Source organism: Rattus norvegicus, chromosome 14, assembly GCF_036323735.1.
Source record: "Rattus norvegicus strain BN/NHsdMcwi chromosome 14, GRCr8, whole genome shotgun sequence".
In the NCBI taxonomy this organism is placed as follows: Eukaryota; Metazoa; Chordata; class Mammalia; order Rodentia; family Muridae; genus Rattus; species Rattus norvegicus.
Window position 1 is genome coordinate 87,610,001 of NC_086032.1, and position 9,875 is coordinate 87,619,875.

A 9,875-nucleotide genomic window follows, 5' to 3' on the forward strand; every position below is an offset into this window, starting at 1 on the left:
TATTTCTAGATTATGTCTACTAAAATGGAGGCAGGGGTAAAGGGGCTAAAGGAGAAGGATGAATAACTCTCATGGTGCTGAAGTTTCACTGGTTCAACTTCTTAATCGTCACCAGCTGGTTAAGATGACACTCTTGTTAAAGGAAATGAGAAAGGTCTCTGAGGAACAAGGAAACCGAGGTGCTTCGGAGAGATGAGGCCATGTAGCCTAGTGTCACACAGTGGTAAGGCTCACTGATATAGTTGGGGTACTGTTCAAGTGTGTCCCTCTAGAGAGACACAATGAAGGTTGATTCCCTGTGCAGAGGTCTTGAGAGGTAGGGGCACCTGTAAGAGGTGGAGCCTAATAGAAAGTGGCATGTTGTATGTTGTCTATAACCCCAGAGTAGGAGACCTATCGGGAGTTCGCCATCATTCTCTGCAGCATAGTGGGAGGTGGCTAGGTTATTGGGGAAACCAACATGGAAACTCATGGGATCCCGAGCTATCAGAGAAAAGCTCTGAATCACAGCCTGGCTTCCTGTTTCAAGATGTGAGCGCTCTCCCAGATATGTTCCCACCACTGTGCTGCCCTCCCTCATTAGACCCTCACCAGGATCTAAGGAGTAAAGACTTGCCATCTCCAAAACTGTTTGCCAAACAAACCTTATTTTTCCAACACCAACCTGCCTTGGGTGTTTTGTTACGGTAACTCTCAGTTGACTAACACACCCACCTACCTGTCTTTTCCTAGGAAAGAGCTCAGGACTCAAGTACTAGAGTCCACCCTGCCTTCCTCTTCTCCCGTGCCCCAGTCATACCTTGTGCTTCCTTTACTGGGAGAATGATGAGGATCAGGTTTTCCCCAAGCCAGCAAGATGACACCTGATCTTGCTTTGCAGCCTGCACCCTCAGATCTCCACCTCCCACTCTGAAGGTCCCTCGTGGCTGCCTTCCCCAAGGGTCCACCAGCCCCCTGACATCAGCGGGTACTAGTGCAGATTTGCCGGCCAAATTACTGCCAACTGTGGAAAATTGCCCTATGCCTCATCTCATTCTAGTTGATGAGTGGAATCCTCTTCCTGAGTCTTTCCATTCTTCTTGGCCTCGTGCCATTTCCCTTGGCTACTGCCGGTGGTTACCCCTGGGGGCTTGATCCACACGACCAAGCCCCCATGTGGCCCCACCTCCTTCAACACCTTTCCGCCTTCTCCCTAGGGCTCACACTCCCAGCTGGCCTAGGAACCTCAAAAAATCGGGGTGGGGGGTGGAACCTGAGGATGAGTGTCCCTCCTCCTTCCAAACGTGACCAATTGTGCAGAGGGTCATGCTGGGAAGGGTGAATTCTGGTTCAGTTTGATTCCGGTTCAGTGTGTTCCAAGAGGGACGGGCAGCCATTTGTTGACACTCCTGACTTAGAATTGTGAATACGTTCTCAGAGGGTAAAAATTAACCAGTGCCAGCCACGAGAGTGGTATGGCTCTCGCTGCCGTTCCCAGCAAGCTCCCTGTGCTGCTCAGAAAAGCTGCCTCCTCCCAGTGACTCAGGGACCTGCAGCGCCATTCAACAGAGCCAACCCAGAGCAAGCTGGGCTCTGCACTATTCCCTGCAAATCTCGGCTGAGGTAACCCTGTGTAATTGCACTCATAGATCATAAGTGCTGGCATGTGGTTCCCAGACTGAACCATTTATCCAAATTAAAACCATTCCCCTGAAACAAAGTCAGACCCTTTTAATTGAAAAATAAAACCGAGCAGCCCTAAAGGCGCTTACTTGAGCTAGTGCTCTCTCTCTCTCTCTCTCTCTCTCTCTCTCTCTCTCTCTCTCTCTCTCTCAATGAAAGACGTTCTTCCTTCTTTCTCATTCCATTCATCACCAAGTTTATGCAATCTGTCAAAAAAGCAGCTTGGTAAAAAGCCTCCGTCATCCCTTTCTGCAGGCTGGATCTTACCCTGTGGGTGCCAACCAAGAGCTTGAGGGCCCTGAGAAGCCAGTGATCAGACAGTGTCTTGGCTGCAGTTTGGCCATGTCAAGGAACTCCAAAAAGCTGTGGTTGCTTCTCAGTGTCTAGCGGAAGAACGGAGAAAAGGGACAACCCAGCTATGTTCCAATAACATTACCTCCTGTCACTCAAAGGTGGAAGCAGTCCAGGTTCGTTAACTGACAACTGGATCCATTAAGACATGGTGGACAGGGGTTGGGGATTTAGCTCAGTGGAAGAGCGCTTGCCTAGCAAGCGCAAGGCCCTGGGCTCGGTCCCCAGCTCCGAAAAAAAGAAAAAGGAAAAGAAGGAAAAAAAAAAAAAGACATGGTGGACCACACTGGAGTACTAAGTATCAAGTACTGGAGTACTATTAAAGCCTGAAGAAGGAGGGAAGGAAGGAGGGAAGAAAGGAAAGCCAATATACACTATACCACGGATGATCGTTTAAGGCTTTCTACCAGTCACAGAAGGAGAGACGCTGAGTGGTTCTACTTACAGGAGGACCGCTGAGCAGTCCAGCTGAGGCAGACAGAAAGAAAGATGGCAGTTGCCAGGAGCTGCAGGAGGGAATCAGGGAGCCAGTGTAGTTTTGCAAGATGCTGAGTTCTGGCGATCCTTGGTACAGATGGTTGCACAGCACCGTGGATGAAATGTACTGACTGAGAAGCACAGAGCTGGGCACTGTTAACAGTTAAAATGCTAACATTACATCACATGGAGTTTATCACAACGATAAAAGCAAGTCTGAGTTCTTTTCTTTCAACCCACTAGAAATCTTCCCAGGAAATGACTAGCAAGGATACACCCAAAAGTCTACGTGCAAAGATGTACACCATTTGTGACCAACAGACAGACAGATGGATAAGCCCCACTAACCACACCAAGTGCACATACTGTCAGTAGCATTCCTGCTTGTACAGCTAAGTGCTTAAGCTGCCACAGTGTTTTTTAAAGGATCTGGGCTTGGTCAATTCAAAAGGCACAGGAAATACAAGGTGCCCACCGATGAACGCCAGGGTTTCTGGGACTTGAGCCTTAAACGTTCCCACAAAGGCTCCTGACTGTGATTTTATTAGAAGCTGGTAGAACATTCCGAAGACCAATGATGGGAAGGTAGGTTAGTGGGGGATATTTGAGACCCTTTCTTGCTGGTTCTGTTTCTGGGTTGCCCGGAAGCCAACTCTCTACCAAGCTAGCGGCTCCCCTTCTGCAGGCCTAAAAGCAAAGAAGCCTACTGACCATGGACCGAACTCCCTGACCGCATAAGCCAAAATGAAATGGTCCTCTCTGTCACAGATGTCCTTGGGTTTGTTTCTGCTAGGACGGAAAGCTGACTGAGAGGACATTGAGCCAGATTCCTTAGCATTTTCCCAAGCGTATCTACAACGAGGGCAGGTTTTATAGAAACATAGTCCAAAACGCAGCTAGAAAACAAAAGGGCATCCATACCTCAAGAGTAAAACTAAGTAGGATTTGGAAACGAATTCCCAAACAGCCCCCTGAGTGCCAGCCCAGCCCCCAGCCATATGTGAAGCACCTAAATACGAAGCCTGCCTCTCCTCCACTCTTGAGCTCCTGACTCCACAGGTGTTACCACAGGAGTCAAACTGGACACTGTTGTCCCCATCCCTGCGATGAAGCCATTTATCATTCTGATCTCCCTGTGAAAACGAGTGTCTCCTCCCAGACAAGGATCTGCTAACACCTCCAGACCAGGAAATCCTTCCAGTCACGGGCTGGGTACTCTTCAGACCCACTCAGAAGAGGAATTCGGGACAACCGAAAGTAGCACTGGACCTGGAGCCAGCAAGCAGCAAGGGTCACAGTCACACGGGACCCTGCTCCCTGGGCTGCCGGAGAAGGCTGCCGAAGTTTGGGAGTTTTTACCTCAGGTTTGGGAGATGCCAGAGGCGGCTCTGTTTATTTCCCAGAGCGCATTTCTGATCTACTTTCACAACGGCTGGTGAGGAGGAGTAGGTGAGTAAGGAAGCCTCTAAGGTGATGAATTACCAAACTAGAGAGGAGCGCCAGGACCAGGCCTAGGGAGGCCTTTGTTCTGGAAGGAATGTGCACAGACTCAGACACCCTGGCTAATGGCCCAATGTGGCCCCAGGGCTGCCCGCCCGCCCGCCTGCCAGCAGGCCAGATGTGGGCCTGCACAGTTTATTGTGGGCCCACCGTGAGGTTGCAAACTGCAGCTGTGCTCCAAGGTAATGAAAGCCAGGATTCCTGAACCCTCTGGCGGGAATAACTGGCTCCTGTGGGCCCGGAGTGGGCTGGGCTCTTCTGTAAAGAGAGAAGCCACTCACTAGGCCCCACCCACAATTTCAGAGTGGTTTTGTTTTTTTATTTCCCAACTACTGGATTCTGGAACATTAAAAAAAATCAGGACCTGGTCCCTATTTCTCATAACAGTTCCATTAAAAGCTGCACACAAGGGCTAAAGGAGATGGACCGACGGTTAAGGCTTTCGCTGCTTTTCTGTGAGTTCTGGCTTCCGTTCCAGTACCCACACTGGTTGACAACCGCGTGGACATGGCATACATGTGGTGTGCATGAATACATAGTAAATACAAACAGGTATTTTAAAATAAGTAAATAAATAAAATGCCCACATGAGGCATCATATCACACCGTCCGCTAAGGAGGCAATACCCTTTCCTCTACTTGGAAGTATGCCCTGCTGGTCAATGAAGGGTGGCCTCCTTGTCAGTCAATAGCAGGCACCCAGGTTAAGACTTCCTGCGCCCTTCTTGGGCAGCCGTAATCAGATTTTCCGAGGAGATCTTCTGACGTCTTCGAAGCAGAAACAAGGGCAGGTTGTAAGGCTGTGTGGCTGTGATTATCTCTCTCCCCGAAGAGAAGAGGAAGAGGAAGAACCAGTAACTTAATGCGCCATAATTAGAGCTGAAAGGAAGGAAGAGATGTAAAGAAAGGCTGGCCTCAGTGTCCGAGGAAGCAGCTGGGACCAGAGCTGGTCTGAGCCAAGCTGGTCCATTGAAGCAGGGTGAGGCGTTCCCTCCTCGGGGCTGAGGAAGTCCCCTCTTTGAGGAAGCACTTCAAGCACCGCAGACATTGGACTCACGAAGAACCTAACATCCCATGGTGTGGGCGGACTACTTATTACACTCACTAACTCCAGAGAAATGGAGAAAGTCAGCATGGAGAATCAGACTATGAGCAGACAGGGATGCTGGCACAAGCCACGAGCGCTGTGAAATGTGACACTCTCCCCAGCCTGGATAAAGGTCCCACACTTTTGCTAGGAGCTCCCGAACCAGTCCTGGATAGGTACTCTACAGGGAAAACTTTTCGGGATCATGGGAATAAATCTCTCATGAAGTTTGCCCATTTGGAACAAAATGCACTAAAGACGGCTTATTGCTCTCTTTTCACAAACCTAGAGAATGGCTACTTTGGGCCACCAAGATATCTCAGCAGGCAAGAGTGTTTGCCCCATGACCTAAGATCAGTCTCTGAAACCCACATCATGGAAGGAGAGAACGGACTTCAGCAAGCTGTCCTCTGGCCTTTGCACATAGGTCAGAGAATACATGGGTATGCACATACCTGCATAGAGGCATACACACACATATATACAACATACAGAGTAAACAGACAAACAAATATAAAATGTTAAAAGAAAATTTCCCCTGGAAAATTTTGCATCAGGAGTGTCCTGGAGGCCCTGGATTTGTGCTGTCTTATTGCTTAAGCAAGATGGCCCCAATCATCAATTACCTTCCCTTCCCTGGCTTCCCCCCTGTGTGGCAGAAGCAGACCACACTGGACATCTGTGCTGCCACATAAGGAACCCTGAATGCAGCTACACTGGGACAGCTATAAAATAAAGACCAGAACCAGACACAGTGGCTCATGCCGGTAATTCCAGCACTTGGGAAGCTGTGGCAGCAGGATTTACCCAAAATCAAGGTCACACGAGCTATAAAAACAAAATAGGTGCTTAGACGCTCTCTGAGAATTGGGTGCACCATACAACAGTTCGTGCCACAGGAAGACCTGTCACACAGACACTGAGGACCTCTCGGGGGGACTCTGAATGCAGCACCATATCCCTTACCACAGCAGCAGACATGCTCAGAACACTCCTGATGCAAAATTCAAAAGGAAGTCCCAAGAAACTTGGGGAGTCTGCGTCTTCCACTTTTACAAGAATCAAGCATCAAGGAAATGAATGTCACCGCCCCTAAGCTGCACTCCACAAAGTGTGCTTGTATAGAGCATGGTGGGAGAGGAGTGCAGATTCAGCAAAACAGGATCCCAATTTTGCTCTCAACGTAAGAGAATGGGTTTTTGTCTAGGGACTTAACTTTGTTTGCTTCCTTCTGTAGTCCTGGTGATTGAACCCAAGTCCTCACATGCTACACAAGGGCTCCACCAAAAGATACACCCCATCCTTGGGGGTTGTGAAATGTAGTACATACTCCTTCTCACCCACGGTAAGGAGGTAAAAACGTCATTTCTACGTGGATAGTCCACTGAGGATACATAGGCTTCACCGTGATTATTAGGAGCAATTGTGCTCTGGCTGCGAACGCTCTCTACTCTCTACTCGAGAAGCACAGGGTGGCTAACACTGGACCAAATACCCACTGAAGCAGCTGGCCTAATCCCCTTACTCTAGCAGAAATGGCAGCGGGAGCTCTGAGTAGATGAGGCTCGCTCTAGGTCATTAGGTCACTCCTGGCAGATTTCTTTCCAGGTGAAATAAAGACTGTCCTGTTCCCCCAGTGCTTCAGGGTCCTACAAGAAGGGGCCAGGTCAGTGCACTCCTTAAAGAACTTTTGCCTAGACCCAGTGTAAATCCACCCTGGCCACAGGGAGCAGACAGATCAAAATCCACCCAGCCACAAAGCGAGAGAACATACAGGGGGCAGTCTACCGGAAGCTCCTGTGAGGAGGAATCCTTGGTAAGGAAGGATGCAACCCTGGTAGTCAGTCAGCCATGCCTGGGACTACCTGGTAGGTGGCATGGTCCCGTAAAAGGCTCTTCCATTTGCAGAAAGAAAAAAAAAAAAAAGAACTTTTGCTAGCAGTACCCAGCGCTCCCCACATCCAAGTTCAAACACAGAGTCAGAACAGGCCTCCCCTGAACATACCCATTGCTAATAGTAGGCTGATCCTAAACAACAAAATGTAGCCCCAGGGGCAGGCTGCGTGCAGATACACCAGTAGCTCCCGGACTTTGGAAACTTGCTTGTAATTTTTCTGGTCTGCAAAATTGGTCCTTGTGTCCTGGGCAGACAGAAGCCGGGACTGCCAGACAGACTCAAATGCCCTCTCCCTTTGGTATCTTCCATTCCACCTTCTTGTCTGACTGACTCCTTGTCAGGTTGTGGCTACCGGCCGCGTGCAAAACCTAGTACCTTCTAAAGAAAGCAAAGTAACATATTTGACCTTGTGAACTACGAAGTCAACATTTACAAGTAGCTCAATTTCAAAACACAGCAAAGCCAGAGAGACACTTTGTAAAAGCTAGTCGGTTTGCATTTCGGAGTATGGCGTTCCCTGAAGCAACTACTTGTTCTGTCTTTTTAGTGGTTATGGTTTGCATAGCATCTGCTGCTGCCACCGGGGATAGCTTTAGCGGCCTCCGTGAGGAGCTAGCCCCAGCGGAAGAACTGCTGCTGTCTGGACAAGCATTCAGAACGACTTGACAGGGGAGCCGGAGCAGCCAGTCTGCAGGAGCCCAGCCATAGAACTCAGGCGTTGTGTCCCAGAATCCCGGCTACTCCACCACATTTCTCTGCCCATATGCAAAATGGGCATGATGATCCCACTTCCCTCCCCCTTCCAAGAGTCATCTAAGTGAGATGAAATGAACAACAGGCAAAGAGTTTAGTACACTCAGCCAGAGGTCCTTACTGCCCTCTGTCACTATGGGGGGGGTCACCATGACTTTGTCTGAGGTCTGGCTTCTTGCCAATTGCCCCCCAGTTAGCTTCCCAGGACACAGCAAACGCACCCCCTTGTCTGCAGCCCCCCACCCCCCCACACACACACAGTCAGACACTCTCTAACACACTCCCAGTCCTGGCCTAGCCTACTCCCTCTTCCAGCTGCGGCCATCCCAGCCCCCTTCCTGGCCCTCAGCACAGAAAAGCCTTTCTTAATACTTGTTGATTGATTTGCAAATATAACCTCGAAGGCCCCCACAGAGGGAAGCAACAAAATCACAAGGACACTCAAATCCTTTTAACAGGCAAAGAACTAAAAGCACTTTTAATTAGTATTCATATGAACAGACCAAAGCCTCAAGGAAATACATCAATATGTCAAAAGGGTTAGCTCTGATGGGGTATACATTATTAATATAGTAACTCCTGTATTCCTGACTTGGGGTGTCTCTTTGAAGCTCTATACAGTGGGACAGAAGACACAACTCAAAAACCGAGCCTGGGGCATTCCAATCAGTTGTGGTCACTCTAAATAGTGAGGTCCGCTGGCCCCACGACCTGGAGGGGAACTTTCTGTGTTCAGTCACGCTACAGAGTTCGGATCACCTACTGGCACCGGCCAGAATGTCAGTTGGGGAAGGAAGGGGTTTGGGGTCTCTCCCTGTATCATAGATTCTCAAATCAGTCCAAGCAAACGTCCGCAGGGGCAGAACACAGTACTGCACGGAAACCCGGGGGCCCAGGACCCTCCCTCCTACTTGTCAGCTACAGTGCCCGCGTGCCAGGAGGCACGTGCCACAGGTGGCCCCCAGGCCCGCGCCTGCACTCGTACCCCCTCCGAATGATGGGGAAAAGCGCGATGAGACCCCCCCCCCCCCCCGGCACCCAAACAACCGAAAGGAAAGGGAAAGAGGCACACAAGTCACTTGCCTGGAAAAGGCGGGAGTAAAGTCCTGAGAAGTCTCATTGCAGCCCCAAGCGGCTCTCCGTCTCCTCGTCCCTAACAGTCTCAGGGAGCAAAGTCCTCAGGGCCGGGGCGGCGATAGTGCCGCTCCGCCCCCGCCCGCCTAGTAAGGCGCCAGGCGCCAAGACCCGGACCCTGCCGGCCCGCGCCCCAGCGGCGTTCCCTGCCCTGCTCAGCTCCGGCGAGCCGGCTCCTGCCGGCCCGGGGAGCTGGATGAGCCCCAGCTTCCAGATCGCTGCAGACCCCCTGGCTGTCCTCAGTCCTGGGTCCCGAACGCCCTTCCCGGGTGCCCCCTCGCCTTGTCCCCACACCCTCAACTGTCTCTGCGCTCAGATTTGGTGTTTGCTGGTCTGGGTCCCAGCTCCAAGACCCCGAACTCCCAAACTCTGGAACCTGAGCGGGGGCCCCAAAACAAAGAGTGTGGCGGCGCGTGGCCGCTCCTGCCCTGCTGCCCTGCTGCCCTGCTCCCGACCCAGGTACCTGAGCGAACCCGCAGCGCAGTCCGGCGGGACGATGGCCGAAGCGAAGCTGGGCTCCGAGTTGCTCGCGGGCGGGCCCGTCCTCCTGGCTGGCGGCCCGCGCCCGCGGCAGGGCCCCCTCGAGGCGGCTCGGGCAATCGCCACGGACGGCCCGCGCACCGGAGCCCTGCGGGTCACCTGGTCTCAACATCTTAACAATGTCCTGCGCTTCCAGGGGCTGTACCCCAACACCCACCCCTTGGGTTACTGACCCAAAGGATGAGCTCTTAAAATACCCTCCCACTTCGCTGGCCTCCCTAAATACCTCGGGGCCCCAGTATTCTATAGGCTCAACAGTTCCAGGTCTAGCTAGGTAGGTGCACCTGGAGAGGGAGGTTCGAGTCCCATTCCTGCAAAACCAGTTTCATTCAGTGTGTCTAAGTGTTGTGCCTGCCGGGAGGAATAGGTGTATACGTGGTGGTAGGGGCGGGGGGGGGGGGAGGGCGGTATACGTGTATCAAGTAGCAGTCTACAAGACAGCTCAGGATGCTTCAACAGCCCCTGCCAGGTCCG

The 9,875-nt window shown here is 51.4% G+C and overlaps 1 protein-coding gene across 7 annotated transcripts in view; it reads right to left on the reverse strand.

Annotated features, from left to right (window-relative positions):
• Tns3 (tensin 3) overlaps positions 1-9,457 on the reverse strand; it is a 232,017-nt gene extending 222,560 nt beyond the window's left edge. For 2 of the 7 annotated variants that reach the window (XM_063273401.1, XM_008770335.4), the window contains exon 1: positions 8,811-8,957. The gene's annotated coding sequence lies outside the window, so the exon portion shown is untranslated. Of the gene's footprint in view, positions 1-2,458; positions 2,639-8,810; positions 8,958-9,324 lie in introns of those variants that run through there. The other 5 variants (XM_006251460.4, XM_063273400.1, NM_001170459.2 and 2 more) reach the window with 5 other exon arrangements.
• Between the last annotated feature and the right edge of the window lie 418 nt (positions 9,458-9,875).